Here is a 19,327-nt window from a genome sequence, read left to right as displayed (position 1 = left end):
ATAAAACGTAAGCTGCATTATCTATAACTGTGAATCCAGCACTGACCTGAACAAAGAGCTTATTTAAATAGAGGGAGCATAGTTCTCCCTCCTCCCCAATGATATTTCCAGTTATCTTTCTGGGAACAAATAGATTAACATGAATAACTTTTTATAACATTAGGGCAGGAGATACATTCCCACTGTAACATCTTTTCAGAACCTCAGTTGAAGTCAAGAAAACAACTCACTCCTCTAAAACAGTGGTTCTCAACCAGGGGTACTAATACTCCTGGGGGTACACCAAAGTTTTCCAGGGCGTACATCAACTCATTTAGATATCTGCCTAGTTTTAGAACAGGCTACATAAAAAAGCACTAGCGAACTCAGTAATACTTGTTCATCCTGCTCTATATACTATACACTGAAATGTAAGTAAAATATTGATATCAAAATTGATTTATTTTATAATATTGTAAAAATGAGAAAGTAAGCCATTTTTCAGTAATAGTATGCTGTGACTTTTGTATTTTTAGGTCTGATTTTGTAGGCAAGTGGTTTCTAAGGGAGGTGAAACTTGGGGGGGTACACAAGACAAATCATACTCCTGAAAGGGGTACAGTAGTACGGAAAGGTTGAGAGCCATTGCCCTAAAATGTTAAATCTGGTGTGTTGGGAGACAAAGGCTGAACATTTGCAGATAAAAAGGAAACATGAAGAAAGAGTTGGTTTCTCCACAAGCATGTTAGGTCATCTTACATTATTTACAACTCAACCAACATAAGATGTAATGAACAGCTTTAATAATAGAAGTACTGGAAACTTTCTTTAAAAAAGCTTCAGGAAACTGCTAGTATCAAACAGGGACCATTTATGACTGGTACCCAACAGTACAACTTAAGGAAAGTAGCACAGCAGCATAAGAAAAATATCAGTTTGCATTCACATTTGTTCATTTTTAAAGCCATTAACTGCTACACTAAGGGTACGTCTACACTTACCGGAGGGTCCGGCGGCAGGCAATCGATGTTCTGGGATCGATTTATCGCGTCTGGTTTAGACGCGATAAATCGATCACGGAAGTGCTCGCCGTCGACGCTGGTACTCCAGCTCGGCGAGAGGAGTACGCAGCATCGACGGGGGAGCCTCCCTGCCGTGTCTGGACCCGCGGTAAGTTCGGACTAAGGTACTTCGAATTCAGCTATGTTATTAACGTAGCTGAATTTGCGTACCTTAGTCCGAAGTGGGGGGTTAGTGGGGACCAGCCCCAAGGAGCAATGTCTGAACCTTGCAAAAGTAGTACACCAGTTGACTGTTGAGAAGGACTCAGTTTAAAGTTACTGAATCTTACATATGCAGCAAGCTCTACCCACGAGTTATTTGTTCCTCCTAGATGCTCCCACAACTGACAGCATAATGTCAACCAGTTAAGTGAATGTGAGTGGCTGCTCTTACCCTACACAGTAAACATCAAAAACACATCAAGAAAAGCAATACTGAAAGGTGGGTGGGGGGGATGTGAGAGTCAGAATCAGAGTACAAGTGCCAGGGGCTGATCATGATGAGGTACTACTTTATCTGGCCTGATTTAATGCATTCCAAAGCATACCTGAACCAGTCACTGCAAAACTACGCTTTGGAGAGTTTGCATAGTTTCTGATAAACATTCATTTTATACTTGCTTTTACAACAGAGTGCAGTGGCTGCATTTAAAACCTTTCAAATTTTGTGATAAAGATAGCACTTCAGTTTTTTGCAGTATGTAGAGATCCTTTTACAGAATACTATGAACTGGATTTAGTGATCTGAGACAGCTGAGACAGTTTATGCAGGACCACGTGTACTGTAAAATCTGCCCTAATCAGATCCTCTATAGATCATTTTAATAAAAAGTTATTTTTATAGTTCATAATCATTTCTTTTAAAGAGAGTACTTTAAGGTATACCTAACACACTTCATTCCTCAGAAATATAAGGTGGTATTTCTAATACAAGAATTACATCATTTTAACATAACATGGTTATGCAGCTGAAAATACATTAAACCATTTTAAAAAACAGTTATTTGTTCTTCGTTTGAATGGAATTTTAATAAGCAGTATCTATATTGTATATACTGCCCTGAACATGTTGTTGGCATCCACTATAAATGAAACAGAAAACAGCTGAATTGTATAAGCTTTTCTTATGAAGCTCTTGCATCTTCTAAATGTAACAATCTTCCTAGCACACCTCTTTATTCTTAATCTCTTGTATTTCTCTATATTGAGATTAGCAGATTTCCATGCATTAGTCAGGTAACATAATGAACTTTATGTTATAATATACTGACATCTTCTTTTCAGTTCAACTGCCAGCATAGTCTCAAATATGTCTAGGCATTTTGCAATTCAATAAGTGAAAAAAAACTACAATTACATTATAAGGAAAAGTAAACAACATGTGCCCTGACTTAAAACATTTTAAATTAAATAATGCTTTAATCTTATTGGATTTAGTCAACTAAACTTAAAATTCAGAGGACCGTTTTAGGTTCTGTTTTGGGGGATTTTTGGGGCGGGGAGGAGCACAAGGGGGTTGAGTGATGTAATTCTGAACAAGTAAATGAATGAGAGAAAGTGACAGAAAAGACTACTCATAGCTCCCTTAAAAACACTGGAAAAATTAGGTTAAAATAGGTGACTATTTCTTGGAAATGACAACAATCTGAGTTTCCAATGTGTAAATGTTTTTATGATAGTGAAAGTGCTTCTGCTGCATTATACATGCTTCAAGCATTTTGGGTCAAATTCTGAGGACCCCTTCATGCATGTGCAAAGCCCAAATCAGGAAAAATTGAGTGTTCCACTCAGCAGGAAACAGAATGACTCCTCACCTTCTGTGTACAAGAAGGAATAAGCACTATGATGGCTTATCTAAGCAAGAACACTGAAGGTGGCCAGAGGTGAGCGAGCCACGAAGGCGTGGCTAGTGAGATCATGTATAATAGGGATCCCCTGACCCAAACAGCAACTAGGGAAGAAAGTTTCAGCTTCAGTGTTGGAGTGACTCCACATGGGCTACTACAGATGCAGACTCAGAATTTAATTTTTTAGCCCCAGATACATTTCCCTGATGTGGCAGCCTGTTTGCTTTCTTGGGCTGTATGTTCTATTTAAGGATTTTGTTTCTGGTCTGTGCCCAGTGAGATACCTAATTAAGATAAACATGACAAAATATAACTTTCACTGTAACATATATAAAGAAAGAAATGGCAAAGAGAGGAAACTGCGCAAATTAAATACACATTCAACCAAACAAAAGTAAAGTGCTCTTTTCAGTTCCTGTGCAAAAAGGGAACTGAAAAGCTATTGGGGGAAAAAAGGAGATTTGGGATAAACCTGAAACAATTATTATACACATGCCTAAAGCACTCGTCAGCATACCTAGGTGCTTTTACATAAATCTTTCTTATAAGAGGGATGACCACACAGACACGCACACCTCTCTTTAATGGATGCACAATGCCTGGTGTTTTTTGATCTGAGGTGATAAGTCTGATCATTGGTTAATCAGAGGCTGTATTTTATTCGTCACTAATGCAAATATCCTTTTGGTTCCAAATTCAAAAAATTAGTTTGCCCACAGTTAATCTTTACTTACATAGAGAAATAATGAAATGATGAATAGATTTTATGTACAGTGGTTTTGAACATGCTCTTATGATCATTGGTTTGGCCAGCAAGTTTATTCTTGGCACTGACCTATTCCAGCAATTTTCTCTGACACCTCCACTACATTGAGCAGTAAAAGATGGCCACATTTTCATATTTGTGTTTTTTCTTTCCCGCAACCTTCTCTCTCAACATAAAGAGATATAAATAATATTATATAGAAGATTTAAAGTAAAAGGAACATACTTGTTAAAATAACATTGGACCTATTTTCAGAGAGGCTGAGTAGTTGAAGCTTCTGTTGAGGACAGTTGAAGCTGCAGATACTCAGAACCTCTGAAAAATGAGGTTTTATATGTTTTAATCATTAAGATCAACTGAAATACAGTACAAGCCAGCTTGTGAGGAAATAAAGCCAATCAAAAGATGGCAGGGCACCAAAAGGCATTACCAATAGATGAAATTACTCTTTTCACTGTGTCAAACATACTTCAGAAAAAGAGAGAATCATTATTATTATTTTTGTAAGAAAGCACCTGTTTATGGAACGTATTTCCCGTAATGGTATTAGGTTGTACATATAACATGTTTCTGAAGCAACTGGCAAAACCATATTGTATCTTCACTGAGGGAAGTGAAGAAGCAGTGTTTTCATTTATGTTATATTTTAAGGAACATATGCAAATACCATATATTTATTTAAAAAAATCAAAGTTACTATTACTATCCTTCTAAAATAATGACAGCAATATGGCATGATTCACACTTAGCTTCACAGGAAAACGAACCAGCACAATAGTTTGACAGCTATTTTTTAAAATATTATTATTCTGGTAAATAAAGAGGTAGACCATATGGCTAGACATTCTCATTAACACTTATTCATTCAGTCCTCAGCCTCTGAGATCCTGCATTAAAATGTTGTCAAAACTGGCCTACTACAAAAAGTATAAAATAACTCCATCAGTACATATTGCAAGATAGCCTCAAGATAGATCTTTTTGACTGTTCAGCAGAGTTCGAGACTATGGCAGACAGAAAGAAGCTGAGTGATGTTCAAACCAAGAAAAACAAACTTTTTTTCATATTGGGGACTGGGGAACGGAAGCCACTGATCTAAAATGTTTCCCAGAAAGTGTATGAGTTTTAAGAATCCCACATACAGAACTAGAGGGCAGAATAAGAGGCATCACTCATGGCTAGTATATTTTTAAGTTTATTTCCTTTGTGAAACTGTATGTCTGGTTAAAGAGGAGAGCAGCAATAGCAATTCTAGACTCAGGTCTTTGCGGAAGGTGCCTGTGCCATACTTTGACAATAGCAGCCACTGAGGCAAATGAGGTCTCTGACAGGAATAAAATGAAGTTCCACTCTTAGAACAAAAGAACTCACATTGATTTTGGCCTCTTTCAGCTGATGTAAATAATCAAGTAACCATAAATTTGACAAGGAACAATTGCTGCATTGTCCCTTATATGTGCATCCTGAAAGGCATTTAAAATCACCTTGAGTAGAGAGAAGAGTAGATGGGAAATGGACCAATGTCAGTTCTTTTGAGCTATTATACATATAGCAACTCACTCTGTGCTACAATGCAACCTGTAGCCACAATCATCTATCAATGAAAAAAAGATAGCTTAGCGGTCTAACCATCAGTTTAGAATATACTCTGGTTTCTCTTCAGATCGTATAAATCTTTCGCCTTTTACTAAAGATTTCCTCTGAATTCCTACAAGGTTGACTAAGCCCTTCATCCTTCCAAACAAGCTGTATTAAGTTCCATGTAGTTTATAGATATGACCATTTTTAAAATACCAAACCACAGAACTACTCTGTGCTGCATGGACATTAATGTTCCAATGGCATTTGTCATGAAAACAGGGGTTTGCCACAGTAACCTTGACCAAAATTTTCTTTAATCTTCCATCCCTTTGATCTGCCACATTTCCATGCTAGTGTGATGGCTGCCCTCTTGGCTGACAGGCGGGGGATTGAACTGGGAACCTCCAAAGCTACAAGCATGAGCTGCTATAGCTCAAGCTAAAAGGTCAAACCTATGTAACTGGGAGCTATAACAACTCTCATCCTCTGAGCTGGGCAGAGAGGGGGACCTGTAAAACATACTCACCAGTGGGTTATACGAGCACCTGTTGTTTCTGCATGGTTGGACTCAATATTAAAAGGAGGGTGGAGAGGATATAGTCTGTATTCTCCAAATTAAGTTCCTCCCTCAAGCTTGTGGAAAGTTCTTAAGGTGGCCCTTAGTTTGACAAAATGAGAATACCATGGTTCCCAATGCACACTGACAGCACTATGCAAGGAAGAAAATAGTCCGCTAAAGAAATATATCATAAGCACTATTTCTTATCTTAGCCCCCTTACAGCTTGCAAGTCATTTTTTCCCACAGCCAGATCTGACATCTTAACTTGACTTAACTCTCACTCAATGACAAACTAGTTTTTCCTAAACACACGTGCAACAGAATAAAAAATTGTTGCCAATTTTCTCTCTCTGCAGATTAACACCTGAATTTCTACTATCACAGTCCCTGAGCAATCAGATTCTCAATGAATCTACATCATGTCAGCCACCACTCACAAAGGACCATAATCATAAAAAATGTTTTTGTTTTTTTTTAAAGTAGCTGGGTTCCACTTAGCTAAGCTCAATGAAAATCCACAAAATTGCTTCCAACTCATTAAGTACATCACTACCTGTGAAGAAAATGGTAGCTATGGCATTAATACACCTAAAAGTTAGTTTTGAATTGTTTTACTTAATATAGCAACACTGATTCCTGTCGGAGATAAAGTAAGTGTAGTGACAACCAGCACCATTTTAAGAAAAGCTTTCAGAGTTTTTATTGTAGTACAGTTAGAGATCAGTTTAAGCTTTCCGTAGAACACCACCTTTCTTCATGTAGTTAGAGCTGGTTGGTGTCAAATGGCACCAGTTATATTCAGATTTTAATTTCTCTCTTTCCTTAAAATTCTACAAAAGTTCAAAAAAGAAAAGGGGGCATGATTGTACTGATTTCAGACTTCTCTGACCAGTTCAAGAAATAAAATAATCACAATAGTAAGAAATACAAATTAGTCTTTAAGATGGCTTTGGTTTAAAAGCAAAAGAGGTGTTGCAAGCTTGAATAGACGTAGAGCTCCACTCAGTTTCCAATTCTGCAAATGTATTACTGTGTGACCTCAGACACCCTCTAGGCCAAATGACAAATAAGAACACTTGGCTGTAAGATTTTAATTAATTAATGTTTACAAAACACTTTGAGATCAGGGAGGGAAGGTGTTAGCAAATAAGATATTACTCTGTTACTTTAGAGGGAGGCAAAAAAGGGGACAAGCAAGATGTTCACAAAGGCTGAAACTCAATCTGGTGCCACGCTCAGGAGTCTCACCAAACTGGATCCTCCTTATATCTGAAAAGGTTCCCCTATATTCTGGAGGTTTATAATTTGAGTAGTAGTGCCAAAGGCAGCAGTATGGGGCTCAGAGAAACCTAACACTGAGGCAAAGGGTTAAAAAAACAAAACAAAAGAAGGCTATATATTGACATAACACAGCGCTGGACAAATCCCTGAAAATGCTAATGCTGATCACTGTATAAATTATAACATTGAAGAGAACAATTAGAATTCTACTATGCGCCTCCCTCTCACACACACTGATACTAGAGTATCTATAAATAATGAGAGAGCCATGAGTGACTTAAGAAAAAAGAGTTGAAGGCTTAATTCTATTTCCTTCCTTTTTTGGAGTATAAATCATAGAAATATAGGGATGGAAGGGACCTTAAGAGGTCCTCAAGTCCAGCCCCTGGGGCTGAGGCAGGGTCAAGTAAACATAAACCATCCCTGACAGGTGTTTGTCCAACCTGTTCTTAAAAACCTTCAGTGAGGGGAATTCCACAATGTCCTTTCGAAGCCTAACCCAAAACTTAATTTATAGTTAGAAAGCTTTTCCTAATATCTAACCTAAATCTCCCTTCCTGCAGATTAACTCCATTACTCTTCACCTACTTCACCTACCCCCCCCCCATCCTGTGTAGCAGTGCTACCACATAGCCAGTTAGTCCCCATTTTCTAGTTGCGCATTTGATTTTTTTCTTCCTACGTACTAGTCTCTATTGAATATCATCTTGTTGATGTCAGACCAATTCTCCATTTGTCAAGGTTACTTTGGATTCTAATCCAGTCTCACAAAGAGCTTGCAACCCTGCAAATTGTGTAAGCATATGCGCTACTTCATTATTCAAATCATTAATGAAAATATTGGATAGTACCAGACCCAGGTCAGACCTCCGCAGCACCGACTAGATACATCCTAACTACTCTGAGTAAGGTTTTGCAACCAGTTGTACACCTCATTTAGGCCACATTTCCCTAGTTTGCTTATAAGAATGTCATGTGGGTCTGTGTCAAAAGGCAGCATACTACCTGTGGAGCAGACTTCTCAGATCACCTGCAATTCACCTCACAGCTCACCTGCAGCATACTACCTCCAAGTTAAATATAAATATATATATTAATATTAGAAGATAGGAAGCAAGGGGACCAAAATGCATCCATAACCCAATAACTTTGAGTGTATCCAGACTGTTTAGCATTCCTAGTGGGTACAGTGGCTTTAGGATTTTTTTTTTTCTTTTTTGAGGGAAATGAGGAGGGGTTTGGTGTGCGTGAGAATTTAACTCTGGTCTTTCTGACTATTTTATCTATATAAGAGAAGGGATTTTTCCAAAGCACTAGTTTTGTCCTAATTCTGCTCCAATTAAGTCTATCTAAAAACTCCCAATACTATGTGATTTAGAAAATTCTAGCCAACAAGTGTAGATGTACAGTACTGAATATAGGAAGCTTGGATTGATGCAATTCTCATATATTGAAATCTTAATTTATTATCAGATATTCCTGTTTTGAGGGCGGGAGATACCAACAAATCCAAACATTTAGTACTTCAATGTTTTAATTGTTCCCAGTATTCATCACATGCCTAACCAGCCTGGATTATTATTGAACAGTTTATTCTTGGGATGGAAAGGCAGGTTTATATAATACACAGCTGTCACGCCAGTGTGAAAATGGTGAAAAACACCAAACAAGCACCACACCCACACTACATAAACTTCATTCAGTAAACATCATATTCCATATGTCACCACCTGTTGAACTAATGGATGGAGGAAAGCATCCAGTAGCTATAGATAAGCATTTGGCATTTTCAAAAACAGTATTTTTAAAAACAGCCCTCAAAAATTATCAACTAGAAAAAGGTCTTTGGGAACAACAGCAACAAAGATAAAGTCTGCAATACACACACACACACACACACACACAAACACACGAAAATGGAAAGTAGTACCAAACATAGCCTGTCGTGAATATGTTCACAATGTTAAACTAACCCAGCTCAAAATTATCCAGACCTAATTTTCTCTGGATTCATCTGAAGAAAAAGAGCATGCATGGTATGAGGATTCCTTGATGAAAGGTTAACCTGTTGTGTGGAAAACCTGTAAGAAACTCATCCATCTTGGGGTTTCAGCAACTGGAATTATATGGGTAGGAGGCCAAAATTGCAAGTATCTCAAATCCTCAGGAAAATGCATCTTCCAGTCTTTTTTCAACACCAGAGTTGGGTAATTGAATACTAAAATAAGAAAAGTATTCAACCAACACAGGTTTGCTATTTTGGTAATAAACTAGCTATATGACCTTGCACCACTAAGGAGCTCAATTATTGCACTGATGGCATGCACAAAATTCTTCATAACAAAAGAGACTGCACAACCTCTGATGGGCATCATTTGCATCCAACTTGATTGGCTTGGTTTTTAGTTTTTCAGTCTGAAATACTCCTCTTGTTGAAATGATTAATAGCCTCTCAAAGCTCTGCAAAAAGATTCCCGAAACCAGACACAATATTACTGGCACATCACTTAAAAGGATGTTGTGAGAATACATTAATTTTTATGCAGTGCTTTGAACATACAAAACCATGTAAATGTTTATCATCATCATCATTTAATAAGAAATTATATGGCTGTTCCAGTCTGTATTCTACAGGTCACAGGAAGGGGCCTCTACAGTTAAAGTTGCAGAAGAAAGCATCCAGCGTTTTCACTTGCTCGTAAAGTTCCAAAACAACCTCATTAGAGCTAAAAAAAGTTATGTTTGATCCCTACCCAAATGAGACCTTGTTGATGGTTTTTAGTTTTCTTTTGTTTTTCAGTTTGTGCAAAATCCATTCAACCATTTCTGAGGCCTGGTGTATACACAAATGTGCACTGGGTTTAATTAAACCAATACAAACCCTTAAGCAGACTCTCCTACCTCTGCATATTGTGGCTTATTTTGGCTTATTTTAAACCTGTTCCTAATCAATTTAAGCTAAACAAAATAAGCCTAGTTTGACCCAAAATAAGAGTGTCCACATCACTCTTTTGCACTGGTTTGATTAAATCAGTTTAAAACTGCAAGTTATGAGTGCAATTCTGTACGCAGATAAGACCTGAGTTATGAGAGAGTGAAAAACAATCTGCTTCCTATTGTAAAACAGTTCTATCCTCAATATTTTTGAGAGTGCTACAGCTAAGACAGTTAACTTTCAAATTTGGAACTTGATAGTATTTTGTCTCTATACTGACAACTAATGGTTTTGCTTTTTTTGAAAATTATATATATTTTCCTTTACTTGGCAATAATATTTGAAATTTGAGTACTGAGCATTTGCAGCAGAAAGTGTCCTCACATATACAACTTATATGCTGTGCTTCTGTGCACCTGCAGTTTTCTTTTTTTCTCTTATTTCGAAGTTCCAAAAACAGTAACTGCAAAAGGATACCATACCACACTCTTTAGCATAGGTTCTGCCATCAGTATTAATTAGGCCTTGTTATACATAAGTATTTCCAATATCTGTCTTTCTGGTTAAATAGGTAACTTTACTTAGTACTTTTATGTTGTAAAATATATAATAAAATTCCAGATATTTGACAGATTTTAGCTGTTCAGTTTCAAGAGTTGCATTTCATGTCAGCATGACAAGAAAAACATATATTTTAACAATTACTTAGTACATCCTTCCATTTTGATTTCTCATGCTAAATTAAGGCCTTCTTCAGCACTCCTTACTCATTCAAAACTCTTACTGACTTCACCGAGGGTCTATCTGAGTCACAAACATAGAATGAGTGAAGAACAGCTCCTTAAATCACATCTCAAACTAAAGAAAAAGTAAGGGTGGGAAGGAGAGAGAAAAACAAGTTAGACTCAAAGAAAAGACAATCTGCTTCGGTCCTGCCATAAAGGCAGGGGACTGGACTCAATGACTTCTCGAGGTCCCTTCCAGTCCTTGAATCTATGAAAAATTAAGACCAACCCTTATTAAGTATCTGTTCTCTTTCTTTTTGAGCAAAATTGCTTATTTCCATGTTTATGCTAACAAACCTGTCTCTCTTCAGTGACCATGTGATGGGGTGGACTAGTCCCGCCACACCAGAGACCGGGGGAATGTGAAGGAGCGCTGAGCTGGCTGCTGGAACTCAACCAAGACAGAACCCTGAAGTAAGGGTGAAGAATGAGCTGAGGGAGCAGGGAAGTGGCCCAGGAAATCATAGCAGAAATGCAGCTTAGTTAAAGGGACAGGGTAGACAGCTGCTATCTGCAGGGTCCCTGGGCTGGAACCCAGAGTAGAGGGCAGGCCTGGGTCCCCCTAGGGTTGCCAGCTCTGACTGAAACTATTACGGGAGATTTCCCCCTCCCCCCAACATGACAATGTCATTTTCTTAAAATATCCTATTAAAATCTCCCAGCTTGCTTTCAATAGGCACCGGGAGATCAACGCTGATTCCAGGAGACTCCAGGCCAATCCTGGAGGGTTGGCAACCTTAGTCCCACCCACATCTGGGAAAGTGGCTTGGACTTGGATACACCCTAGAAGGGGAACAGAACTCTTAGTGGCCCAGCTGAAGAGTTGCATCCAGAAAGCCCCAGAGAGGCAAAGAGTCTCCAGGGAGGGAGTCCTGGAGGACATGGCCCCACACCAGGCCCAGGACTGCTTGAAGAATAAGGACAATTCAAGGGAGCCCAGAAGGGACTGAGAGACAGTTCGGACCAGGGTACTGTGGTAGACCTTGATAGACTGAGGAGCAAGCCCAGGGATAGTGCTGCAGATAAAGGACCCTGTTGGATTTATATCCTGGAAGGCATTTGATTTATCTCACATACAGATTGTGTGCGACTCAGCCATAGGGCTGGTTCGCTGAAGATTCATCACAAAGCAGAGAGAAAGTGCAGGCATATGCACTCGGCCAAGGGGAGGCACTTGCGAGAGGTGAGTGCACCCCATTACAGACAACCACATATACATTCCAAATCCTTATAAAAATGAGTAAATGAAAAATCTCCTTTATACTCAGCAACCCACAAGACTCCCTGGTAACAGTTAGCCACATAGACACAGCCCTGTCAACATACTGTCAACAAAACAATGCAAGCTAAGCCCTGGTTTAATAGAAAGTTGCAAATATTACCTGGCTGACCCCACCATCATTCCTGCCTTTGTTTACTCTCTGGACTTAACATCCATCATTGAGAGAAGCTGCCTCTTTTGGACCTTGCCTGTATTTTGTATATATACACCCAGGCAAAATCTTTGTTAAAATAAAGTTAAGCTTGGGTTGTTGTAAATGTCCCAAACCAAATGTTATTTAAACCAAAAAATTCCAAGTTAAGGTTAAATTTAGGGATTATCTACATGGTGGGGTAATGCACACTTATTTACTTTACATGCAACAATAGTTTAGTTATATATTATAGACTTATAGAAAGAGACCTTCTAAAAACGTTAAAATGTATTACTGGCACACAAAACCTTAAATTAGAGTGAATAAATGAAAACTCGGCACACCACTTCTGAAAGGTTGCCTACCCCTGCTCTGAACAAAGGAATGAATGACTCATCCAAGCTGTGGATGTGTTCCAGAGGGACTTTACAAGCCAGCAAACTCACCAATACTGCTAAGAACCTGATATATGGACTTTGAAGGCTCTGTATGTATCTGACTGCTTTACCATTTAACAACACTCATTCTTTTTTCTTTATAATAAACCTTTCGTTTTAGACACTAAAGAATTGGCAGGCAGCATGGTATTTTGGGTAAGATCCAACCTAATATTGACCTAGCAATGTGGCTGGCCCTATGCATAGTGAGCAGAGTTTTTTTTTAAATAACTTCTCACTGTACTGGACCTAGGTGCTGACTGGGAGCCAGAGAACTGGAATACAATAAGGGGGCTGTGGTGGGGGTTTTTGTTTGTTTGTTTTAAACTTCTTGATAACCAGTGTGGGAGATCAGAAGCAAGTTTGTGACCGGTTGGGGAGTTTAACTTCCACCAGTTTGGGGAGTATCTGCTCTCCCTTTCGCAGCCTTGCCCTGACCTTGGCATTTTCAGTGAGGGCTACCCAAGGCACCTCGGGTCACAACCCTAAATTACTGACATGTGCTCTTCAGTTTTAACTCTATTTTAACGTAGCATGCCAGAGAATATATACAAAATACAGTTTGAATATCTGAAAAATCTGTCTGGTCAGCAGAGGCTGGTGCCTAAAACTTTCTCTTTCAGAAATACTCACGAAGAACAGCGCTCTGTGAATGGCCACCACCTCCCATTGTTCCCAAAGAGAGTGAAACCAAGGAATGTGGTGGGGCTTGTGCTGAATATATGAGAGATGAACATACAGTCCTACTGAAAGCAATGAGAGAGAAACGTTTTTCTCAAAATGGGCACCTTCAGTTCCATTAAGAAGGATTGGAGATGCCTGCCATTTTGAAAAAAATCTCTGTAGAAGAACATTACTCTTCAGCTTCTACTAAAAAAGAAACTTTAAGATGTTTAACTTTAAGGAGAGACTGCTGAATTGGAATTAATTTGCAAATTGGACACCATTAAATTAGGCTTGAATAAAGACTAGGAGTGGATGGGCCATTACACAAAGTAGAACTATTTCCCCATGCTAATTCTGCCCCCCCCCCCAGTTCCTCATATCTCCTTGTCAATTGCTGGAAATGGGCCATTTTCATTACCAGTACAAACTGTTCTTTTTCTCTCCTGCTGATAAAAGCTCACCTTAACTGATCACTCTCCTTATAGTGTATATGGTAACACCCATTGTTTCATGTTGTGTGTGTGTGTGTGAGATTTTTATTTATTTATATATCTATCTATATAGATATAGATATTTTCCTACTGTATTTTCCACTACAAGCATCCGATGACGTGGGCTGTAGGGTGCCACAAGTACTCCTGTTCTTTTTGTGGATACAGACTAACACAGCTGCTACTCTGAAACCTTTAAGATGTGAATAACTGAAAAAAAACATTGATCTTAAAAAAAATATCTTCAAATGTAATCTATGTAGAAAGTTTAAATGAGTTTGAAGCTTCTGCATTATTCTGCTATTAAAATAATTCAGAACAAAATTAAAGTGTGAAACCAGATACTAAATGTCCTAAATACTTAATTTTTCAACTAATTTTAACTCCTCAGCTACACAATATATTTACTTGTAAATGCTCAAACTCATTCATACTCAGAATAAGTGCGAAACTCAAGCCAACCTTAACTATGCAGCCACAATTGGTATCTCCATATTTTAGTCCATAAAAGCTATATCAGTCTTATAAAGTCACTTCAAAGAGCTTAAAAAGGCACTGAAACATTTGCTGGTACTCCTTTCTAGATTACTCTTACCCTGGTAAAGGATAAATGTGAGACACTGGTTCTTTAAAATCCTAGAAGATTAGGGTTGGAAGACTCAGGATGACTCAGGAAGTCATCTAGTCCAATTCCTTGCTCAAAGCAGAATCAACACCAACTAAATCATCCCAGCCAAGGCTTTGTCAAGCCGGGCCTTAAACACCTTTAAGGATGGAGATTCCACCACCTACCTAGGTAACCCATTCTAATGCTTCACCACCCTCCTAGTCAAATAGTGTTTCCTAATATCCAACCTAGACCTCCCCCACTGCAACTTGAGACCATTGCTTCTTGTTCTGCCATCTGCCACCACTGAGACCAGCCTAGCTCCATCCTCTTTGGAACCCCCCTTCAGGTAGTTGAAGGCTGCTATCAAATCCCCCCCCCCCCCCACTCTTCTCTTCTGCAGATTAAATAAGCCCAGTTCCCTCTGCCTCTCCTCGTAAGTCATGTGCCCCAGCCCCCTAATCATTTTCGTTGCCCTCTGCTGGACTCTCTCTAATTTGTCCACATCCCTTCTGTAGTGGGGTGGGACCAAAACTGGACACAATACTCCAGGTGTGGCATCACCAGTGTCCAATAGAGGGGAATATTCACTTCCCTCGATCTGTTGGCAATGTTCCTACTAATACCGCCTTCTTGGCAACGACGGCATGCTGCTGACTCATATACAGCTTCTCGTCCACTGTAATCGCCAGGTCCTTTTCTGCAGAACTGCTGCTTAGCCAGTCGGCCCCCAGCCTGTAGTTGTGCATGGGATTCTTTCTTCCTAATTGCAGGACTCTGCACTTGTCTTTGTTGAACCTCATCAGATTTCTTTTGGCCCAATCTTCCAATTTGTCTTGGTCACTCTTGACCCTATCCCTACCCTCCAGCGTATCTACCTCTCCCCCCAGCGTAGTGTCATCTGCGAACTTGCTGAGGGTGCAATTAATCCCATCATCCAGATCATTAATCAAGATGTTGAACAAAATGTATTCTTATAACTGAAAAAGTTATTTGAAGCAAAGGAGAAAAAAAATGTTTTTAACCTGGATGAAATCTATGATGTTTCCGCATTCATATTCCAACTAATGGCAAATTCACAGTATTTTGAGGGCATCTGTGTAGAATAGCAGCAGGTCAGAACTAGAATAAATTTGAGAATAAAACAACTGAGTAAAGGTTGAGGAGATACAGATTCAGAGATTCTAAGGCCAGAAGTGAGCATCTAGTCTGAACTTCGGTATAGCACAGGCCACAGAACTTCCCCAAAATAATTCCTACCATGTATTTTTTAGAAAAACATCTAATCTTGACTTTAAAATGGTAAGTGATAGAGAATCCACAGAAATCCTTGGTAAATTGTTCCAATGATTAATTACTCTGACCCTTATTTCTGAATTTGCCTATCTTTAACTTCCAGCCATTGGATTGTGTTATACCTTTCCCTGACAGACAAAAGAGCCCATTACTAAATATCTGTTCTCCATGTAGGTACTTATAAACTGTAAACAAATCACCACTTAACCTTTTTGTTAAGCTAAATAGATTGAACTCCTTCAGTCTAGCACTAAAAGGCATATTTTTAATCCTTTAATCATTCTCAGTGATCTTCTCTTAGCCCTCTTCAGTTTATTAACATCCTTCTTGAATTGTGGGCAGCAGAACTGGACTTAATATTCCAGCAGCAGTTAGAAATACAGAGGTAAAATAACCTCTTTGCTCCTACTTGAGATACCTCTGTTTATACACCCCAGATCGCAGCGTCACACTGGGAGCAGCTCTCATTCAGCTGATTATTCACCATGATCCCCATATTTTTTCCAGGATCGCCTATCTGTAAGTATGACCTACATTCTTTGTTCCTAAACGCATACATTTACATTGAGTTCTATTAAAAAAAAAAAAACATAGTTTGCTTGCGCCCAGTTTACCAAATGATCTAGCTCAGTCTGAATCCATGACATGTCCTCTTCATTATTTATCACTCCCCCAATTTTTGTGTCAACTGCAAACTTTATCTGTGATGATTTCATGTTTTCTTCCAGGTCACTGATAAAGATGTTAAATAGCGTAGGGCCAAGAACCAATCCCAGCAGAACTCCTCTGAAATAGGCCCCGCTCAATGACAATTCCACATTTACAATTACATTTCAAGACCTTATCAGTTAGCCATATTTTAATCCATTTAATGTGTGCCATATTAATTCTATAGTTTTTTAATCAAAATGTCATGTGCACCAAGTCAAACGCCTTATAAAAGTATTATATACACATTAACTTTATCCACCAAATTTGTAATCTCATCAAAAATCAAGTTAGTTTGACAAAATCTACTTTTCATAAAACCATGTTGATTGACATTAATTACATTATCCTCCCTTAATTCTTTATTAAAGGAGTCCCGTATCAGCTGTTTCATTATCTTGTCCAGGATCAATGTCAGACTCACAGGCCTATAATTACCTGGGTCATCCCATTTACCCTTTTTAAAAGTTTGCACAACATTAGCTTCTTTCTAGTTGTTTGCAACTTCTCTAGTGCTCCAAGACTTATTGAAAATCAACATAAGTGATCCAGCAAACTCCTCAGCCAGCTCTATTAAAATTCTTAGAAGCAAATTATCTGAACTTGCTGATTTAAAAATATCTAACTTTAGCAGCTTCTGTTTAACTAGAGATACTAGTGAAGTTTAAAAGTGTTATCACCATATGATGAGCATCAGAATTTTTTATTGAACGCCTCTGCCTTTTCTGCTTATTATTTAGAATACTACCATTTTAATCCAGTAATGGACCAATACCATTGACAAGATACTTTTTGTTTCTAACATATGTTAAAAACTCTTCCTTATTGTCCTTACATCTGCTGGCTATAGATATCTCCATGTGTCCCTTGGTTTTCCTGATCAATTTTCTACAATTCCTAACTTCTGATTTATATTCATTAACAACTTCCTCTTTCTTCCATTTGCTTTATGCACATTATCTACATTAATTATGGCTACCTTCATTTCCGCTCTAAAGCAGGTTGTTTTTTTAACCCGCACCACTTTCTTTCACAGTTGTGGGATTGTGGCTTTTGGAGCATCTAGCAAAGTATTCTTAAATTATTGCCAATTATCATTCACATTTTTCTGACTAAATTCTTCCTCCCAGCTGATCTGGCTCATAATTGTTTTCAGCTTTGTGAAACTGACCCTATTAAAGCACCCGATATCTATTACTGGTCTCGACTTAATCACATTTGCAATGTGCAAGCAAAATAAAGTCACAATCACTTACCTAACCTACCATTAACTTTTAGTTCTGTGATCAGTTCCTCTTTTTTGTTAGAGCAAGGTCTAATACAAAATTCTCCCATATTGGCTGCAAGACTTTTTGAAGTAGGAAATTGTCAGCTAAAATGTTTACAAATTTCAATGGTGTTTTAGTACTGGAAGCATGAGAGCTCCAGCATATGTCGCTCAAATTGAAGTCCCCCTTGATAACACAGAGGTTTTTTCCCTACACTTGCAGATAGGTGCATAAGGAAGTTTCCTGGTGTGATTTGGTGGTCTATAGCAGACACCAACTAGTACTCATATTGTGCTTTATCTGTTAGGACACTGATCTATAAGCATTCAAGAACATTTTCTTCCGAGTTATCACTGACTCAGAAACAGGTAATGCCATTTTTGACAGAGTCCCACTCAACTTAATTCTTTTTTGCCCATTCAATGATTTCTAAATAGGTTATAACCATTGACTAACATACCAATTGTGCAAATCATCCCACCAGATTTCAGTAATACCAACTAGATTGAGTTTATACTCACAAATGAGCAATTCCAATTCCTCTTATTCGTTACTCAGGCTCCTAGCATTGGTGTTATAGGAAATTAAAGAATTTCTCCTCTTCATGTCCTTTGGTTCCTTGATTAATTTTGTTCTCAACATCTTGATTTTGTGCTGAGTGTGCTGATCTTTTTTCCTCTTTTTCCTCTCATCTCCTGCTATTAGTTTAAACCCCTCCTGGACTTCTCACAATGCCATGGGGAATGATTTCTTGTAATGACTGAAGGATATAGAGCTGATTAAATGGTACATACGAATCAGTTCTCTTAAGCTCAGAACTATTAACGAAATGAGAAACACTTGCCTCTCTCACCAGCTTCTAATTAAAGCCTTGTTTTTCAGGTTCAAAGTCTTAATCACCTAGGTACACTTGACTTTTTCATTGTTTTGTCATTCAGTGATTGGTGATGTGGGGAACAGAGACCAAACAATTTGAGGAACAATAGTGTTGCCAACTCTCATGATTTTGTCATGAGTTTCAGAATAATTATTGTTTTCTTTAAAGCCCCAGCTCCTGGAGTCAAATGGATATGTGATTATTTCAGCCTTCATTCTTAAAGAAAAAGTAAGTTTCTAGCCCTTGCGGCTATGGAGAAAGCTTCAAAATGTGACCCCAGTGCGCCTTAAAGGCTCAAAAAGCAGAAGGCAAACAAAACCACCAAATCTGTTATTTTTACATAATGTCATGATTTTAAAGCCAATCTTAGGATTTTTGGTGAGCCTAACTCATAATTTTTGAACATTTAGAGTTGGCAATACTGGAATGTTATCATTGATCCCATGCTGGAGCACAAATACCTCTTTAGCAGTAACAACATGAGTCATATTTAAACTGAGTCAGAATCACAATTGAGTGGATCTACTGTAGTTCATTGCAGTGCCATCTTGCAGCATGGATTTAAAAAGTGACCTAAACTCCCACAGTTTGGGGCTGATACGGACAAAGAACAATGACGATGGCATGAAATCAATATTACACAGGAGGAAGCAACAGCCTAATCTAAGCGAAGGGCCTAGTGTCATTAACAGCAACACTATTTTCTGAAGAATAATGTTCCACTCTTTCAGCTAGAGGAAAGGGCCATCTGAAATTGTTTGGAGAAG

The 19,327-nt window shown here is 38.4% G+C and overlaps 1 protein-coding gene and 1 non-coding gene across 9 annotated transcripts in view; one reads left to right on the top strand and one right to left on the bottom strand.

Moving 5' to 3' along the window:
* UTRN (utrophin) overlaps window positions 1-19,327 on the bottom strand; it is a 568,432-nt gene that overhangs the window by 223,010 nt on the left and 326,095 nt on the right. The gene's annotated exons all lie outside the window — the stretch shown is intronic.
* Window positions 5,297-5,411, top strand: LOC112061645 (U5 spliceosomal RNA). The gene has a single exon (XR_002890332.1). It is a non-coding gene; the product is annotated as a U5 spliceosomal RNA (small nuclear RNA).

This window comes from Chrysemys picta, chromosome 3 (assembly GCF_011386835.1).
Source record: "Chrysemys picta bellii isolate R12L10 chromosome 3, ASM1138683v2, whole genome shotgun sequence".
NCBI lineage: Eukaryota > Metazoa > Chordata > Testudines > Emydidae > Chrysemys > Chrysemys picta.
The sequence above is the reverse complement of the archived record's forward strand: the minus strand, read 5'-3'. Positions and strand labels throughout refer to the sequence as shown.